The sequence below is a fragment of the Crinia signifera genome, chromosome 1 (assembly GCF_055691185.1).
Source record: "Crinia signifera chromosome 1, ASM5569118v1, whole genome shotgun sequence".
In the NCBI taxonomy this organism is placed as follows: domain Eukaryota; kingdom Metazoa; phylum Chordata; class Amphibia; order Anura; family Myobatrachidae; genus Crinia; species Crinia signifera.
In genome coordinates, this window is record NC_139217.1 from 147,200,405 (window position 1) to 147,220,471 (window position 20,067).

Genomic DNA, 20,067 nt, shown 5'->3' on the forward strand with positions numbered 1-20,067 from the left:
ATAGCGCATATTCCCCTGATTGCCAGTTAATATATCTACCCCAGAGCATTTTTTCCTTTATGGAGAGGGCAAGGTAGGCAAGTATGTTATAGTATGTATTCATATAATAAATCCCTTTAACCCTGTCGGGCGTTACATTACAATTGATCTAACTGAGAAAGTGTGGGAATATCTATATAAAGAAAATGAAGCATATCAAAGCAGCTATTTGAGATGGTTACCAATTGTTAATTGTCTACTGATTTCTAAACCAGATGCCTTAACTTGAAAACATCACTATTAGCGGTAGAATAGTAATATAGTTTCCCAGTGAACACATAGTACAGGTGACAGTAAGTGTCATGTATAATTTTTTTATTGCCTGTTCACAAGTTTCATGACGCACAATATTAGACAGGAAGACTATGTTGTTAACAACTTGTCCTTTGTTTTAACAATTAACCCTTTGAGTCCCAAGGAAATTTGTCAAAATAGGTGTGAAAATTGCCAAGCAAACCCCCTTTTTTTTTATTAACCCTTTGAGTGCCAATGTTGCTACGAGAGATCCTCAAAATATCTGTTAAAAATGCCAGCGCCATTTACAGCAGGGTTGCCGACCCTCCCGGAATTTCTGGGAGTCTCCCGAAAATCGGGTCCCCCCTCCCGGCCCCCGGAAGGGTGGGCAACCCTCCCGGATTCAGGGGGCACCCCCGCTGTCCCCCGGATCGCGGCATTAAAATGCCGCAATCCTCGGGTCTCAGAGGAGGGGCGGAGCTAAAATGACACAATCGCGTCATGTTAGCCCCGCCCCTCCACGGAGATCCGTAAATTTACTGGTTTAGCATCATGGGGGTGGGGCTTAGTGATGTCACACTTAAGCCCCGCTCCCTGAGCGGCTGCTGAAACTCTCCTCTTCGGGCTTCTCCGGCAACCCTGATTTACAGCGACTGTTCTTTTTTGGGTGCAATATTAAACTAAACTTCAATTAATTGACTTGGCTGTATTTTTTTTTTATTTATAACTAAAAGAACAGTCGCTGTGAGCGATGCTGCCATTTTTGGCAGATATTTTGAGGTTCTCTCACAGTAACAATATAAAAAGTATTGCATTATTCTTAAAACAGCCAGCGCCGGCACAACTTCTTTTCTTTTCCCTTGCATAATATTTGGGTCTGACAACCCAAGTGCCGGCAGCTGTTGATAGCGCACCACACACTGTCCAATTTTCTCTCACAGTAACGTTTGGCACTGAAAGGGTTAAGGAGGATCACATCAGTTTTGGCCTGGATTGAGGAGTCCAACTTTTTTATTTTTTTTACTTTCAATTGTTCCTGATGATGAAATTTGTCAGGATTGCAATGTAAAACGGAAGTAACATAATCAATTAAGCGGTAATCGGTTGTCTGAGAGACAGTGTCTAGGGCAACAGTCAATAGCGTGGCACCAAAAGGTTGACATGCACAAGGTCGACGTTGACAAATGGTCGACATGGAAAAGATTAACACATGAAAATGTCAGCATGCTTTTTTAAAAAAATTTGCATGATGATTTTTAAATTTGCACTTTTTTATACTTTATTATGGACTTTGATCAGGAATGGAAAATTGTGCCAAATGCATCGGTAGCGGAGCAAACGTATGGCCACAGCATGGTAAACAAAGCTCAAAGGTGAAGTCATGCTAGGGGGTGCGGTACACTAATTGGGGTCCACATTGTTAATGGCGATTAAATATGACCAGAGAGACAATAAGTGAAAAGCGCAGGTTACGTAATAAGTCCGCAACCTGCGTACCCTTTATACCTAACTACGTGCGAACAAAGCGTGGCGCAGCGTAGCGTACCTTTTATTGTATTTTGTACACCAAGAACCAATACCTTAATAAGAGATTCCTTCGCAGGACTTTGTCTCTAATCTGCGAATATACCTTAAAGGACAGTGTCCGTAATGTACCTTATCGCTATTATGCGAATAAACAGACACGACCACTGTATAGAAATAAGGAGATAAGAACTCCGTAAAAAGGTTGTATTTAAGTCCCTAATGGACAAAAGGGGGTTACAGAAATAAGAAAATACAGGTATAACAAGAGATACAATATGCTAACAATGAATACTAAACAGGCTCTGCTAGGGGAAAAGAATACAGATACAAGACACAACCAGCCAACAATACAATAAGAATAAATACCGTGAATGCAACCGTTTACCGTCTCATCAAATATGCGAAGCGCAGTCCGGTCAGAGCTCACTATCGTTCAGGGCTGAACTATAGTCCGGTAGAAAGTCAGGGAAAGGTAGATGTGCCGAAGTGACCGAAGCCGCTCTGGGTCGCCTATCTTATAGGGTCAGAAAGGGGAGGTCAAAGGCCGTTCTTATTGGTCAGAGGTCGTATGTCCGGTCAGCTGTGATTGGGGGGTAAGATGATACACCTGGTTTGGCTAGGTCCAGGGGAGTGAACTTTAAGAGTCCTTTGTTTGAGGGTTTCGGCGTCAGCAGTGATAAGAACCGGTTTCATCTGGATTCCTTTGTTACATACTTTCAACAGAAACTGTCTCTGGAATATGGATTATGTCCATAACTATCGAGCCGTGTATATTGCGAAATATTCGCAATGACCGGAATACTTCGCACAATGAACGGAACGGAACGGAACTAAACATGATACAGTCAGATGTATGCAGGGCTAACTAAGCTATGTGTGGCGTTCTAAACCTTTAACTATATTTTATTTAGTGTCAGTATGTTATTATGAATTTATGTGTGATAGTATGGTTACTCTTCTGGTCCACTTTGTCACACATACTCGGGTATGGAAACTTTATTTGCGCAACTCTGCGAACCAAAATGGCGGCCATACTATCCTAAAATGGCGTGTGTGTAACTAGACTTCCACAACATGCTCAAGTTTCATTGACTGGGATTGGATACTTCAATCCTGAGATTGAAATCCCGGATATTTTGGGGCCAAATCCCGGGATCCAGCAGATCCCGATCCCGCAGTTGGCCACCCTACTTGTAAGGTACAGATTATTATATGCAAGAAAATTACACAAAATGGGATTTCTCCAGCACATTATTAGCAATACGATTTGAACTCTATATAGTCAATTATAGTGGTTGAAAATTTAGAGATCTTAGTTACATATATGCACTTGTAAAGATATGATAAGCCATCAGGCCACTTTCGCGGCTCCCCTCTCACACACAGGTTCCCTCCTCAGACCCTCTCATCACTTCTCCCATTGTCATCTTCTCCTTCCTCCCAGTTACAGTACCATTGGCAGCACAGAGACACACACAGGTACTCACACTGTCTGCCTGTCTCCTGCTGTCCCTCACACTGTCTGCCTGTCTCCTGCTGTCTCACACACTGTCTGCCTATCCCCTGCTGTCTCTAACACTGCCTATCCCTTGTTGTCTCTCTCTGTGCACCCTATCTCCTGCTATCTCTCACACTGTCTGCCTATCTCCTGCTGTTTTTCACTCCCCTGCACTATATCCCTCACCCTTGCGGTGTCTCCCTCTCTCCTGCACAAAGGCGAATCTAGAAATATGCTAATGGGTGGTCCCAGACTATACATGATGGCAAAAAGGGGCGTGGACTCATTTCAGGGGTGTGGCTTAACAGGGGCATTTTGCAGCCTGCAATGGCTTTTATAAAAATAAAAAAAATGCTGTAATCTTTCCCAGTGCCCTGCCAAGTGCCCTGCAATTTACTGGGCAGGGCACTGGGATAGATTATAGCATTTTTGTTTTTTTATAAAATCCATTGCAGGGCACTGGGCACATCAGGCAGGGCAAGTCAATTTGCTGAAATCACAGTGAGTCACTGAAATCACAGTGAGTCACTGCACTTACCAGTGCCGGGCACTCAGAGGGAGAGGAGTCAGGAGGAGCAGTCTCACCCAGACGGAACTGTCAATCCCCGCAGCCGCCACTGCGTGACCGGGTCCCGCAGCAGCACATGGAGGGAGGGCGGGGAGGACCATGGGAGGAGCTGTGTGCAGGCGGGCATGCGCACAGCCCTGCCGAGTCCCGTGGTCATCTTTTATGTATAAAATCTGGGCAGCGACGGTTAGAATAAATATTTAAAGATACAGACGCCGGGCAGTCTAATGGGTGGTCTGGTGCACCCCCGGACCACCCCCTAGTATTGCCTATGCGCCTGCAGTCTTTCCCCCTATCCCTCTGGTCCGTTGCTGTCTCTCACAATGTCCCCCTATCCCATGATATTCCTCCCACTTTCTCTATCTCCCCTGCAGTCTCTGCCACTATCTGCATCTCCTCTGCAGTCTCTCTCATTATCCACCTCTCTCCTGAGGTCTCTCCCACTGTTTACTTCCCCTCTGCTGTCTCTTCTACTGTCCCCATGTCCCCTGCTTTCTCTCATAGTGTCCCCCTGTCCCTTGCTGTCTCTCCCACTGTTCCCCTGTCCCCTGCTTTTTCTTACAGTGTCCCCCTGTCCTCTGCTGTCTCTCACAGTGTCTCCTCTCCCCTGCTGTCTCTCCCACTGTTCCCCTGCTGCCTCTCTCTGTGTCCCTGTGTCCCCTGCTGTCTCCCACACTGTCTCCCTCTCTCTGCAGTCTCTTCCGCTGTCTCCCTCTCTCTGAAGTCTCTAACTCTGTCTCCCTCTCTCTGAAGTCTCTCACATTGTCTCCCTCTCTCTGTAGTCTCTCACACTGTCTTCTTCTCTCTGCGGTCTCTCACACTGTCTTCTTCTCTCTGTAGTCTCTCACACTGTCTTCTCTTTGCGGTCTCTCACACTGTCTCCCTCTCTCTGCAGTCTCCCACACTGTGTCTCTCTCTCTCTCTCTCTCTGAAGTCTTTCACACTGTCACCCTTTCTCTGTAGTCTCTCACACTGCCTTCTTCTCTCTGCAGTCTCTCACACTGTCTTCTTCTCTCTGCAGTCTCTCACACTGTCTTCTTCTCTCTGCAGTCTCTCACACTGTCTTCTTCTCTCTGCAGTCTCTCACACTGTCTTCTTCTCTCTGTGGTCTCTCACACTGTTTAACTCCACCTTTAATATTTATTGATTTATTAACACTTTCTTATATAGCGCAGCATATTTCGTTGCGCTTTGCAAAAGGAGAGAGTGATACAACAAACAGGGTATTTACAGACAGTCAAAAGGTAGGAGGGTTATAAAAAAGGTAGTATGATCTGGCTGTTTAAATCACACCCACTTCGTGTGACATAGGCCCTATCAAAGTTTACCTTTTAGATGCCTCTGTAAATTCTGCCACCTGTTAACATGAACACTATAAATAATGCTAATATATATATATATATATATATATATATAATAGTTATCTCAGTAACACTTATTTTTTCACTAGTATAACCTTTAATTATATATGCAAATTGAGTAAATACAAATCTATGTACAACTTTTCTGTCATGCAGAACATAAAATATGTTTTATTTGTAATTAAAATATGACTCTGCATACTTCTTGTTGTTCTTGGTAATGATATGGCTGATAGGGACCACCGTGTTCATCTATTAGAGCATGTCCTTCCAGATGGATGGCTTAAACACCATTGTAAACTTTCATTGTGTTTGAAAAAAGCAATCTTCAGACAATTAAACCACTGTCCAGTATCTGTACTACTTCATTAGCCAGAGTAACGTCTGCATAAATGATTAATGTGCTACAATGCTGGAAACGATACCAGATCCTACTTGCTTTGATACAGTATAGTATAGTAGTTTATTATTTAACAAGGTTAAATGTTTCTGATTTACTCTCTCTCTCTCTCTCTCTCTCTCTCTCTCTCTCTCTCGCTTTGTTTGAATTAAATATCTATCTTTTTACCCTTTTTCACATATGTACAGTAAGTGTCCATATACAGTAGGGCCCTCATTCTGGTTCATTCGCAAAGGCATATTCCTTCTCAAATGGACAAAACCATGTGCACTGCAGGTGGGGCAGATGTAACATGTGCAGAGAGATTTAGATTTGATTGAGTTATTTTATTTATGTGCAGAGAAGATACTGGCTGCTTTATTTTTACACTGCAATATAGATCTCACTTTGAATTAAAACCCCACCCAAATCTAACTCTCTCTGCACATGTTACATCTGCCACCCCCTAAAATGCGGCACATGGTTTATTCCATTTGAGAAGGAATTTGCCTTTGCGAGTGAGCCAGAATAAGGGCCTAACTGTTAGTAAATTTACAGCAGTGGTATCCGGTCTATAGATCGACTGTGTCTAGGTCGACAGTAGGTTGTCCACTATTGGTCAGCAGTCAAAAGGTCAACACCTGAAAAAGGTTGACATAGTCTAGGTCGACACTGACAAAATGGTCACCACAGAAAAAGGTCAACATGAGCTTTTCATGAAATTAGTTTTTTCAACTGACTTGTTCTTACTTCACAATCCAATTGGGCACAGAGGGGGGATATAAAAGTGTGCCAAGTGCAGCAAAGGACTGTGCCTAAAGCAGTACGGTGTCCATGTTGATTAATGTCAACATAGACAAAAACTGTAGAAAAAAACATGTAAACCTTTTCATGTGTCGACCATTTCCATGTCAACCGTTGCTTGTGTCGACCTTTTGTCAATGTCTAACCATACACCATGTTGATCTTTTTCATATCTTGACCTATTGCCTGTTGACCATTAGTGTTGACCTATTGACTGTTGATCAAGACACTGTTGACCAAGCAGCACTGGGCAGTTACCTCAATTCACAACATTCTGACTTCTCTGTGTGAAATCCAGTGTCAGGGATGACATTGAATTTTATCACAGAGCATTAAGACTGAGAAAACATATCTGTATCTTTTCTACCAGGGCCCAACCACACCAGCAGCTATGCCCAGCAAACTGTACCTGCTGCTTCTGCATGCTTTGTCCCTCAGGGACGTCAGCATTGGCATCAAGGGACAGCATGCTCGTGGTCAGGCAGGTAACACACATGGGCAAGGATGTATTGATAGCCAATGCAAATTGAAGTATGAAGTCCTGGTTCACCAATTTGTCCTTTGGAAGGTATTAGGCAATTGGAGAGAGCGATATTGTGCAATTTGGAGAGGTGTTTCAGAGAGTTGAAGCAGGCATGGCATCCAGGAGAGTTGGCAGAGAAAGTAGGAGGAGAAGGAAGCCATGTCGCAGGAGCAGCCTGTGCTTTACACAAAGTCAGTGTGTGGAGGAGGAGGAGGTGCTAGAGAGTGTTGTGGAGTCTGCTGCATCTGCACCTGGCAAGACCAGGTAAGGGTGCAATGTCCAGTTTTCTTATCAAGAAACCTGCACCCTTTTACTTGCCATGGTGCAAGTTTACTCATGCCTGCTTGGCACCTAGGCATACAGGACCCTTACTTCCCAGTAGCAAGACATGGTAAGGATGGTCCTGGATCATACTTGCCTACCTGACCCTCTCCATGAGGGAGAAAATGCTATGTTTCCTGGACTTAACTGGTAATGTATGATCGCCATCACCTGTGGTAAAATGTCTTTCTTATGAATTAACTAGCTCGCCACAAGTGATGGCAATCATACGTTACCAGGGAAGTCCAGGAACAGAGCATTTTCTCCCTTGTTGAGAGGGTCAGGTAGGCAAGTATGTCCTGAATACAGTCAATGTTTTTGATGCGCATATCAAAAAATGCTGGTTTTTCTTATCCTTATTAATAGTTGATTCCTAGAAGGGGCTTGGTAAAACCAAATATAGTGCAAATAACATTTTTGAATAAGAGGCAAACAATTTATTGGAAGCACTCACATTATAAAATGTAATAAAAGCATATATCCCATGTAGACAATGGGCTCCAGAAACACAGGGATGGAAATTATTCACCTATAGGCAGCCTGTCAGGTCAGCTCACAAGGTGTTCCCCGTCCTCAGCATCCTCCCGAGTCCGTTTGGTGGTGGCGGTAAGCTTTAGCCTGCTTTCAGGCAACAAATGTCCTTCTTCAGAAGCATCTTCAGTAATATGTGGATGCTGAGTTTCCCGGCAGCCAAATATGGATGACCCTAAAGCATCACAGGGAACAGTCAGATCTATGTGATGCTTCGCTGTGTGTACAAAATAGAAAAAATCAATCATTAAAAAAAACTTGTGCCCCCCCCCACCCTACGAGTATAACCAGACAAACCATATTTCTACCTAGCAAAGGACACAAAAAGATCTAAAGCCTTTCTATAGCCGATTAGGACAGCATTATTTATTCCAATTACAATTTATTTTTGGTAACAGCGCCATTAAACACCGTGCTACAGTATAAAAATAGGCCCTTTTTCATTTATTCTATAAAAGAAGAAATCTAAAACCATCTTGACACGTGAAACTATTGTGCGTATGTTTGAAAGCCACCTGAAGTAACCTTTAGTGTAACAATGGAGGTCTGATCCCAAACTTACAAAAGCTATTGCACATAAAGTACTTTGTGTACTCAATAAAAATCAGCATATTGATTGGTCATATGTGTCTTTCGGTCCCGCCTGCTTCACTAGGGTGCTGGAGGTAAGTCTGCTTTTATGTGGTTGCAGGGGCCTCCGTGAAAAATCAGGATCCTCTCGCAACTTCCAGGAGAGTAGGAAAAATATGCTTTATCTCTCTCCAATGCTTAGTACATAGACTCCACAGCCTGTAAAACTTTATACATAAACTACACATGACACATTATTATGTCCTCAATAGGTTATCTACATCCATATCAGCAGAACAAATAAAAATGAGTCAGTTGCTCACTTTTTACAAGGACTATAAACTGGAAAGAGCTTTAGTGTTCCTTACCTTCTGGCACTGCCTGAAAGGGACTCCTTTTTTTATAGATAGTTACTGTATGGGCAGGTAACCCATGGACATCTATACATTATATCATGATCCAAAATAATGTATACAGGGTTAGTGAAAAATAAGTTACCCACTTCACTTCAGAGGGCTCTGGAGCGCGTTCTACTGCTTCAAATGTCAGTTATTAGCTACTGTGTTTTCCAGCAGCTCACTCTTTAGATGTATTACTAACCAAAGAATGCATAAGATTAAAATTGGTTAAGGGTTGTACAATGGCAATGGTGACGGAGAATGATCTATACACTCGTTGTATTGTATGATATTTATTTGAATATATACTGTATGGGTATGCGAAGAATATCTGATTACATCGGAAATAGACCATCACCCAGGGCAGATCTGGGATAAAGTTATTGGTGTAATAGAATTCTGTTCAGATAGGGCATGGCCAGTCGATATAAGGTTATCCCTGAGTTGGTAGGGGTAGGAGTAACACACCCGTTGTTGCTTGGCACGATTCCAGCTGTTCTCTTTGGTAATAATAACTTAAATGGATTTTTTGTTTTTGGGCAGGTGCCTGCGCTCAATTCACTGTGCCGGGGTGCTTACCACTGGTGGTGGAGATGTCCACTCTCCTAGGTAAAGTACATAAGGGTAAATTCCACTGTGCACTTTTCTATTTTGATGTATGTCATGTAATACAGATGAAAAAACTATGGAAATGGAAATATGTAATGGTAAAAGGTAATTTATTTTAAGTGAAAAAATACACAGTGCTGTGACGATATATCAAAATATATACGGTGCCCAATGAACCTATATGTGTACCAGTGTAACCCTGTATGCAGAGTATACAGGTAACTGCAATATAGGTTGAAGGAATGTCCTGCAATAATGGGGAGAGTGGGGAAGATTGTGTATTGGTAGTCCAGTACAGTGGGGGATGGTGAAAGAACCAGCTGGATGTCTGCGTCTCTCATCCACACTCATTACCCGCTCCCATTCCCGACTGCAGGACTTTCTTCGGGCTGCACCCACTCTGTGGAATGCCCTCCCAAGCACAATAAGACTCTCCTCCAGTCTCCAAACCTATAAGCGTTCCCTGAAGACTCATCTCTTCAGGCAAGCTTATCAAATTCCAGAACCAGTCATAGAACCTTGCGTTCTGGTGGAATCGATGCAATAAAGAATACAGTATCTATCCTTATGTATCAATGCCTATTTCCCTATAGATTGTAAGCTTGCGAGCAGGGCCCTCCTACATTTTGACTGTCTGTAAATACCCTGTTTTGTTTCACTGTCTGCTATTGTAAAGCGCAACGGAATATGCTGCGCTATATAAGAAACTGTTAATAAATAAATAAATAAAATGTTGCAGGGGGCTGGCATCGCTTCCCTCCTGCAGTGCACCACCGCTGTGATACCTTTAAGCTGGTGAGCCCTTAAGTAGCGCTACTGTCCCGAATCCAACTGCTTCCTTCTTTGTTCAGTCCCCCAATTTGGGGTTGCCCAGAGGTTTCTCGCTTTTGGAAGAGTGTAGAACGATTTATTAAAACCTATATACAGAGTGATTTCCAAATAACGGCAGAATGGGCAATTCTCAGTATAAAACCCTATAGCCCCGTACACACGGGGGGGATATATCGCTGAGTGATATATCGCTCAGTGTCCCATTTGCATCAGCGACCAGAGATGGTTGCTGATGAAAAAGAAACTGCTGGGGGAGCCTGGCAGTGGAAATCAGCTGGTCGCAGGCGCATGTTCCTGCGACCAACGATCACTACAGGGGTAAAAACGTGAGCGCGCACCCGGCGATATATCGCCGGTGCACACTCCCATCGAGGGCAATATGGTCGCTCAGCGACCATATTGCCCGCGATATTAGACATAATCGCCCCCGTGTGTACACAGCCTATGATAGGGCAATCATGGGCAGGAGTGGTAAAGAAAAAGATGTTGGCTATATCAGCTGCCACAAAGAAAACTATTCTGCAGATGTGGATACAGCCACAGCCCCCAGCTATGAAATTGTTTTTGGAGAGATTATATTATATATTCCTGATGGACTAGGTAGAGGCTTCTTCACAGGGGAAACAGCAACAATACTCTAGGAGCAGTGGCAAACGCAGGATTTTCAGAAGGGGGTTTCCAGAGGGGCGGAGCAAAGCACGGAGATAGACACTTAGGTGACCCAGTATATGCCGGGTCAGTTAAAATATTATAGATAGACCAAATGTATATAAATAATAATAATAATAAAAAATATATATATTTACACACACACACACACATATATACATATACACACATACATATATATATATATATATATATATATATATATATATATATATATATATATATATATATATATATATATATATATATATATATATATATATATATATATATATATGTATTTTGGATGAGCGGCGCCACTAGTGCTCCTCAAGAAAAATAATAATATCACCAGCAATTTTCCCTTATATTATAGAGGGTGTCTGCCAATTCTTTAAGAATTAGTGTCGGTAGAACACTTTAAAAGGTATAAAAGAAGTAGATAAAGATAGCGGCGACTAATTGCTGAGCTGGATATAGTAAAAAATATTTATTTTAGATGACAATATAAGACAAAAAAAGTACGTATAAAAAGGAGGACTATTTTTAAGATATAAAGATAAAAAATACAAGAATACAAGGAAAAACTGGAGTAGAATAAAAACACAATCTTCCTAAAATCAAATAAAAAGATATAAAGGAGATTTGCTTAACTTAAAAAGGATGGAGATCAGAGGTTTCCCAACGCGTTTCGTCGATGTGACTTCATCAAGGGGTAACAGGCAACTGAGACCAGATCGGTATTTATACCTGTATGTCTGTCTCCTGGCTATATGACATCACTTCCTGTGATAAATTGGTATGCAGGGCTATAAGGCTATTTAAACAGTTATTTTCTTTATCAAAGTGCTGTTAGTATTACTGGCTACATGTAATCAGACAATCGCTTGGTTCAGAAAGAACAGATAATAAATATAAACATTTATATAAGTCCTAAAAGCATATAAAACGGTAATTCGCGGCACTTCCGCCACGTTTCCGGCATTAAGGCAGTCCTACTGCGCATGTCCAAGTTTGTATAAGGCTCGTTTTGACCTTCTTTGCGCATTGCGCATGCGCCGACCGTCAGACGACCAGATAGAGTCCTAGGCATTCTCAGGATGGAGTGTCCGTTTCACTGGGTGCCGGCGGCCATTTTCTAGTGGATCTTAGTAGCTTGTTGGAAAGATTGATTTTGTACGGCGGCCATCTTGGTGGAGGTTGAATTCCGCGATATATAAAAGCAGATAAAGGGGGACATCGTAAATATATAAAACATACTTTCGTATCTGTGTATTCAGCGCTTATATGGTACACTTAATGGGGGATGTTTCAAACGTTGGTGTTCTGAATAAAGTGCTAAAATGCTTTACATTGATAATACAGTACATTGCGGCGGCCATCTTTGTTGAGGCATTTAATCAGAGATATATTTTACTTCTATGTGAAAAAGGGGACCGTGAATAATAAAAATCTATAATTCAGTAGAATTGCACATATTAGTGCCTATGAACACAACTAGTGAGGATGCTCCAAATTAGATGGATATTTTAGATAAAGGTCTGCATATTTTAATGCAGTGAGATTATTCTAGGTGTTTATGCATGAATAACAGGATTTTTCGGTGTATTTTGGAAAGAAAAAAGAAGGTGATATTCAAGAAGCGTGAGGACTAGACAATAATATTTATTTAGTATGTGCATATATACATGTGTTTTCTAACTGTGGTATATATAAATGGATAGTGATTATACGTGAAGATAGGTTTATGAGAGTTGGTGATACTTAATAGGTGAGAATAGTTAATAGTGTGGGTTTAGAAAAGGATAATTGGTGATTTTATTAGGACAGCTGATATATTAACATGTTAATATATCAGCTGTCCTAATAAAATCACCAATTATCCTTTTCTAAACCCACACTATTAACTATTCTCACCTATTAAGTATCACCAACTCTCATAAACCTATCTTCACGTATAATCACTATCCATTTATATATACCACAGTTAGAAAACACATGTATATATGCACATACTAAATAAATATTATTGTCTAGTCCTCACGCTTCTTGAATATCACCTTCTTTTTTCTTTCCAAAATACACCGAAAAATCCTGTTATTCATGCATAAACACCTAGAATAATCTCACTGCATTAAAATATGCAGACCTTTATCTAAAATATCCATCTAATTTGGAGCATCCTCACTAGTTGTGTTCATAGGCACTAATATGTGCAATTCTACTGAATTATAGATTTTTATTATTCACGGTCCCCTTTTTCACATAGAAGTAAAATATATCTCTGATTAAATGCCTCAACAAAGATGGCCGCCGCAATGTACTGTATTATCAATGTAAAGCATTTTAGCACTTTATTCAGAACACCAACGTTTGAAACATCCCCCATTAAGTGTACCATATAAGCGCTGAATACACAGATACGAAAGTATGTTTTATATATTTACGATGTCCCCCTTTATCTGCTTTTATATATCGCGGAATTCAACCTCCACCAAGATGGCCGCCGTACAAAATCAATCTTTCCAACAAGCTACTAAGATCCACTAGAAAATGGCCGCCGGCACCCAGTGAAACGGACACTCCATCCTGAGAATGCCTAGGACTCTATCTGGTCGTCTGACGGTCGGCGCATGCGCAATGCGCAAAGAAGGTCAAAACGAGCCTTATACAAACTTGGACATGCGCAGTAGGACTGCCTGGATGCCGGAAACGTGGCGGAAGTGCCGCGAATTACCGTTTTATATGCTTTTAGGACTTATATAAATGTTTATATTTATTATCTGTTCTTTCTGAACCAAGCGATTGTCTGATTACATGTAGCCAGTAATACTAACAGCACTTTGATAAAGAAAATAACTGTTTAAATAGCCTTATAGCCCTGCATACCAATTTATCACAGGAAGTGATGTCATATAGCCAGGAGACAGACATACAGGTATAAATACCGGTCTGGTCTCAGTTGCCTGTTACCCCTTGATGAAGTCACATCGACGAAACGCGTTGGGCAACCTCTGATCTCCATCCTTTTTAAGTTAAGCAAATCTCCTTTATATCTTTTTATTTGATTTTAGGAAGATTGTGTTTTTATTCTACTCCAGTTTTTCCTTGTATTCTTGTATTTTTTATCTTTATATCTTAAAAATAGTCCTCCTTTTTATACGTACTTTTTTTGTCTTATATTGTCATCTAAAATAAATATTTTTTACTATATCCAGCTCAGCAATTAGTCGCCGCTATCTTTATCTACTTCTTTTATATATATATATATATATATATATACATATCTGACTGGGAAGAGCAATTAACAGGCTTTGATGGGGACCACTACTTTGAAGTCAGATATCTCTGGTTCCCAAGGGCCGATTTTCAAAATTCTTTTATCCTTGGAAAGAGGGGAACCTCAGCTTTCAGCCTAGTGCCCTTAGACTCCTGGGGGGGGTTTCTGGGTACTCAGAAACCCCCCCTGCGTGCGCTACTGAGGAGGACCATGAAGCTATCTCGCCATGCCCTGCACACATGGAAATTACTTTATATGTCATGTTTCCATATGCAATTTATCTTTATTTATGTATTAATGTATCTTAGGGAATTATTGTTAGGTTTATGACCTACAATACATCAGTGTGTTTTTGTATTTTTTTGCCTATTTGAATGTGAATCTTTACGTATAATAAAAAAGATTTATGAAAAAAAAAAAGCATACTGTTTGCTCATATGTATCTCTCGGTCCCGCCTGCTTCACTAGGATGCGGAAGATAAGTCTGCTTTTATGTGGTTGCAGGGGCCTCCACGAAAAAAAAAATCAGGATCCTCTCCAAACTTCCAGGAGAGTAGGAAAGTATGCTTTATCTCTCTCCAGTGCTTAGTACATAGACTCCACAGCCTGTAAAACTTTATACATAAACTACACATGACACATTATTATGTCCTCAATAGTTATCTACATCCATATCAGCAGAACAAACAAAAATGAGTCAGTTGCTCACTTTTTACGAGGACTATAAACTGGAAAGAGCTTTAGTGTTCCTTACCTTCTGGCACTGCCTGAAAGGGACTCATTTTTTTATAGATAGTTACTGTATGAGCAGGTAACCCATGGACATCTATACATAATATCATAAGGACTTTGTTTTCTTCTGTTTTTCTTATAGTCATACATGTTAATGTGTGTCTTTTTGTCAATTGTATATCTGTTTGTATGTAAAAAGAAAAGCAAACTGTTAATAAAAAGTATTGAATAATAAAAAAAAAATGTATACATGGTTAGTGAAAAATAAATTACCCACTTCACTTCAGAGGGCTCTGGAGTGCGTTCTAATGCTTCAAATGAGACAACAGATAATTAAAATGACGCACTAGGCATTTTTTCAATAAAAACGAATATTGAGAAAGCATATTAACCATGTATGTGCAGGTTTTTGGACATTATTACAATGTATAAGCTTATTGAACATTTATAGCACACCCTTTCAGCGAATTAACGAAATAACCATTGACACTCTACCATGCCTTGATTTTAAAAAGTATGGGAACCACTGCTGTATGATATAAATGAGCTTCCTGTTAAGGCTAAAAACAAAAAGACTAAAGGGGCATACACACAGTGCAATTCTGGCTATGGAAGATTTTGACTTTGTGATTTCCCCTTGAAATACTTGGAGCCAATTTGGCTATGGCCAAATACATTAAAAGCAGTGGCGGTTTTTACAGTGGCAGCCCCCCAGGTAGAATCTGCCACTGTAGTGAAGCTAGATGCAGTCTGCAATACTGCACTGGCTTCACTGTGACTGGGATTGACTTCCAATTGGAAGTCCGACATGCCAGTCACAAAGGCAGTTCCATTGGAAGGTGTTCCCTCCCTCCGGGACACCTTTGTGCGGGCTGCCGTGCAAAAAAATGGCAGATGCGCATGCGGAGTACCTATACAGGTACTGTGCACGCGCTGGTCCCGGTGCCTGTAACTTACATTGTACAGGTGCCGGGACCAAGATTGCTTCTATGGGCTGTTGCCCAAGCAGTCCATAGAAGTTGGCTGCATGCGTGGTACACGTGTGTACTGTGCATGCGCCAGTCCCGGCACCTGTCACTCATCACAGCAAAGGCGCCGATAAAGCTTACACAGCGAAACGCGTCGGTGAATGAGACCTAAGGACACCCACAGCCCACCTGCAGATACCACTTTAATCCTGTGACCGAACCAGCCTCGGAAATTCATCCCATCAACTTGCAATTTGGGGCAACAACATCCAATACCAGGTAGAGCACCAAACAACATCCGGCGCTCCCTGGTCCCCACTACCATCAGCTTGCAATTTGGGGCAACAACATCCAATACCAGGTAGAGCACCAAACAACATCCGGCGCTCCCTGGTCCCCACCACCTAATCCCAGGTAGAGCACTTATCCAACAACAAGGAGCTCCCTGGAGTGGAGATAACCACTCTCCTAATCAAGTGAACTGGGACAATACTACAGAGGCAATCTAGGAATGGACTCAGGACTGTGCAGTATATTGTGGGTGACTATTATCTCACGCATTACGCATATGGTATCCATGTTTTTATGGGATATGTAATCCCGCTATTTTACACTATATTCATTAATTTATAATAATAAATATTTGTATATTTTTACCTACACCTGTTGCATATCTTAGTTAAAGCGCGGTTTCACCCTCCCCTTTTCTTTGCTTTTGAGGACAGTGACAGAGGGGGAGGTGGGGACAGTGACAGCGGTGGACATGGGGACAGTGACAGCGGTTGACATGGGTACAGTGACAGAGGGGGACACAGGGACAGCGACAGTGGGGGACACCGGGACAGTGACGGGGTGACGTGGGGACAGTGACAGTGGGGGATGCAGGCAGAGTGGAGAACACTGGCGATCAGTGTGATTGATGGACATTGACCATCAATCTCTGACAGCGAGTGCGGTGACGCGCATTGCTGTCACTATATCCCCTATACACACACCGATGTATGGGGCATTTTCTAAGCGACTTTGCCAAAATAAGCAAAGTTTCTTAGAAAATGCATTAATATCAGCATGTGTGTAGGCTGTATTATGACTGAACAGCCATCTTGTCTGTTGCCATTAGAAAATCATTCATCACATATACCAGGGCTGTTTCGGTGCTATGTCTTCTCCTGAATACAAGCCACTAATTGCACCAGTGGTCACACCCTCACTTATCTGCATTGCTCCATGATTATTTATTTATTGCCAGTTATTTATATAGCGCACACATATTACGCAGCGCTTTATAGAGTATAGTTGAACAGTCACATCCGTCCCTGCCCCAGTGGAGCTTACAATCTATGTTCTCTACCACATGTACACACACACACATTCATTCTAGGGTTAATTTTGTTGTGAGCCAATTAACCTACCAGTATGTTTTTAGATTTTCAGAGGGAACTGGAGTACCCGGGGTACACCCATGCAAATACGGAGAGAATATACAAACTCTGCACAGTTAGGGCCATGGTGGGAATCGAACCCAGCAGTGGCGTAAGTTTGTCCCAATCGCCCGGAGGCAAGATACATTTTGATGCCCCCTGTCCTGTAGATAGATAGAGCGAGCAGTGAGGCAGCGGCTTTGGTATAAAAAATTATACGTGCAGAGCAGGGGTTTTGCTTATTGTTTTTATAGGAAAGCCCCACACGATCTAGGTAAGATAGTGCAAGCACTGGCTTTCCTTTCGGGCGATAGCGACACGCAGGACCAAGCATTGCCATCGCTGCAGGGCAAACACATGGAGCAATCTGTGCTCCTTTTCTAAGGGATCTAGTCAGATCCCTTAGAAAAGGGTCTGAAATCTCCCCATGTGTATGCCCTTAAGGCTGCAGGAGGGGAGAGGATAGGGTAAGGCTGCAGGATGGGGGTGTTGGAAGAGAGAATAGGGTAAGGCTGTGGAAGGGAGGTTAGGGTGAGACTGCAGGAGGGGAAAGGTTAGGGGCTAGGTTAGGCTAAGGCTGCAGAAGGGTAGCAGGTTATCTGTTTCAGGCTGTAACCCACTCCCTGCTCCTACCCTGCATTTTATAAGCTCTGTTATTGTGTAATCTGACCTGTGAGCCATAGGCCGGGGAAGTGATAGGGGAGGATCTCCTGGCTGGTGGTAGCTGCTAACAGTAGTGTGCGGGGCTCCTGTGCCTGGGTGCTAGCCTGGCTGCTGGAAGCTGCATTGGAAGTTGTATGTGTGCCGTGGGCTGGGCAGTCTCCTGCTGCTGCTGATCATCCCCAGAGCACAGAGCAGCATGTGCTGTGCTCTCCTCCAATCAGAGCTCAGCACATGCTCCTCTGACCCCACTGCAGTGTCTCCTGGGATGTTTTTCCCAGTAGTGCACTGCAGAGTACTGTGTGCTGCCCCGACCCCCCCTCCCCGCATCAGAGTTAATAGCCGACGCGGCAGATCGGTCCCTCCTGCTCCTCTTCTCCGGGAGGGAGGAAAGGGCACTCTGTGTGGGGTGTGTGCACAGCGGAGCCAGAGGCAATGTGCCCCCTCTGGAGCAGACGCCCGGCGGCAGATGACTCCATTGCCTCTGGCAGTTCCGCCACTGGAACCCAGCACAGTAAGGTAGTAATGGTAACCATTACACTGTCTGTATGAATGAACAGTATATATATAGATAAATGACAGTTACAGTACAAGCTGAATAATTGCTTTGGGCAACTTCTCCATTACTCCCTGAGGTTTAAAACATATTCGCCTAAGAATTAAATTGGTACTAAAGAAAAGAAAATGTGTACATGTAAGTATTTAATCTATTTTAGTTCCAAGGAGCTTTTAGTAAGCACATAATGATCACATTAATTTGAAAAATGATCTTGCAATATTGAGCACCTCTTATGCATCTGACTTCTAGTAAGGTAAAATACTGTACTGGCATTGGTACTTATTTCTTTAGAACTGTTACCCTCTAGTGGCTAAAAAATATACAACATATATTATATACAATATAACATAATTATAGTCAACTCTGCAATTATTAAAATATAACATATATAATCAACTCTGCAATTATATTATTATCCTTTACTTATATGGCGCCACAAGCGATCCTCAGCACCCAAATACGTAAGTAAACAAATAAGCAAATACAAAGCTCATACACACTAAGCAATATATTTCTGAGCAATATATTGCTCAGTATCTCATTTTCCAGAGATAGTCGCTGATAAAAAATGAGACTCTCTGGCAGGGGAAACAGCTGATTGCAAGAAGATGCTCTTCCGACCAGCGTCCAACCCAGGGCTGGTTGTTGGAGCGCGCTCCCGGCGACAGTCGCCCCGTACAAATGGGTATACTGTATGTTTGATTAGCGACCATATCCCCTGCGATTTGGGCTAGTATCACCCCATGTGTACGGGGCTTTTCTTACAGTTGAATACAATAGAGGACAAGTACAGGGTTCATACACATAGCTACACCAGTTGGTAACACAAAAAAAATATCAGGATGGCAGAAAACCACAGAATTTGGTGCCTTTTGAAGATACCACCCTATCCCCCTCCAGCAGCCAATCAGGAGCCACCACTGCCGGGCCTGATTGACTGCTGAGCCGCGAGTTCCGATTTGCTCGTGAGCCAGCGTGAGATTTCAAAATAGGAGTGGACCTGCTCTGAGTCTGAATACAACTGAGAGCCCACCGCTCTCTGCCCGGCTTTCAATTGTGCCTGGCTGGCGGCTGTCCTGTTACAGCGAGTGGCAGCAATTCACTTGGCAACAAGCATTTCACTCCCCATGGCAATGAGCATGTAATCCTCCTTGGCAACAAGCATTAAACTTCCCCTTGGCAACAAGCATTTAACTCCCCCCTAGCAAAGAGAATTTAACTCCCCTATTTCAAAAAGCATTTAACTCCCCTGTGGCAACGAGCATGTAATCCCCCTTGGCAACAAGCATGAAGCTCCTGGCATCAAGCAGGAAGCCCCTGGCATCGAACATGTAATCCCTGGCATCGAGCAAGAACCCCCTAGCAATGAGCATGTAGGTAAGCAGCACTAATGTGGCATAATGTGTAATGGGCATCATTTAACAGGCATCATGGTGTGTAGCACATTGTCTAATGGGCATTAGAATGTGTGGCACAAGGGTCACTACTGTGTGGTGTAATGTGAATTGGTACTATTATGTGGCCATGCCCTAAATTCTTGCCTCTGGCGCACACTGTCCCTATTTTTACATATCAATTGATACTCCACCCACATTGAAGCTCCACC

General features: G+C 42.5%; 1 protein-coding gene and 1 long non-coding RNA gene across 2 annotated transcripts in view; one reads left to right on the top strand and one right to left on the bottom strand.

The window, feature by feature from the left end:
* Positions 1-7,496: 7,496 nt before the first annotated feature.
* On the bottom strand, positions 7,497-18,082 carry LOC146061601 (uncharacterized). The gene is made up of 3 exons (XR_014471081.1): positions 17,913-18,082; positions 14,876-15,034; positions 7,497-8,002 (listed from the first exon to the last, which is right to left on the bottom strand). It is a non-coding gene; the product is annotated as an uncharacterized LOC146061601 (long non-coding RNA).
* Positions 18,083-18,216: 134 nt separating this feature from the next.
* The window catches only part of LOC146059475 (uncharacterized), a 105,292-nt gene continuing 103,441 nt past the window's right edge, over positions 18,217-20,067 (top strand). Inside the window, exon 1 of the mRNA XM_083171729.1 lies at positions 18,217-18,421. The gene's annotated coding sequence lies outside the window, so the exon portion shown is untranslated. The remainder of the gene's footprint in view (positions 18,422-20,067) is intronic.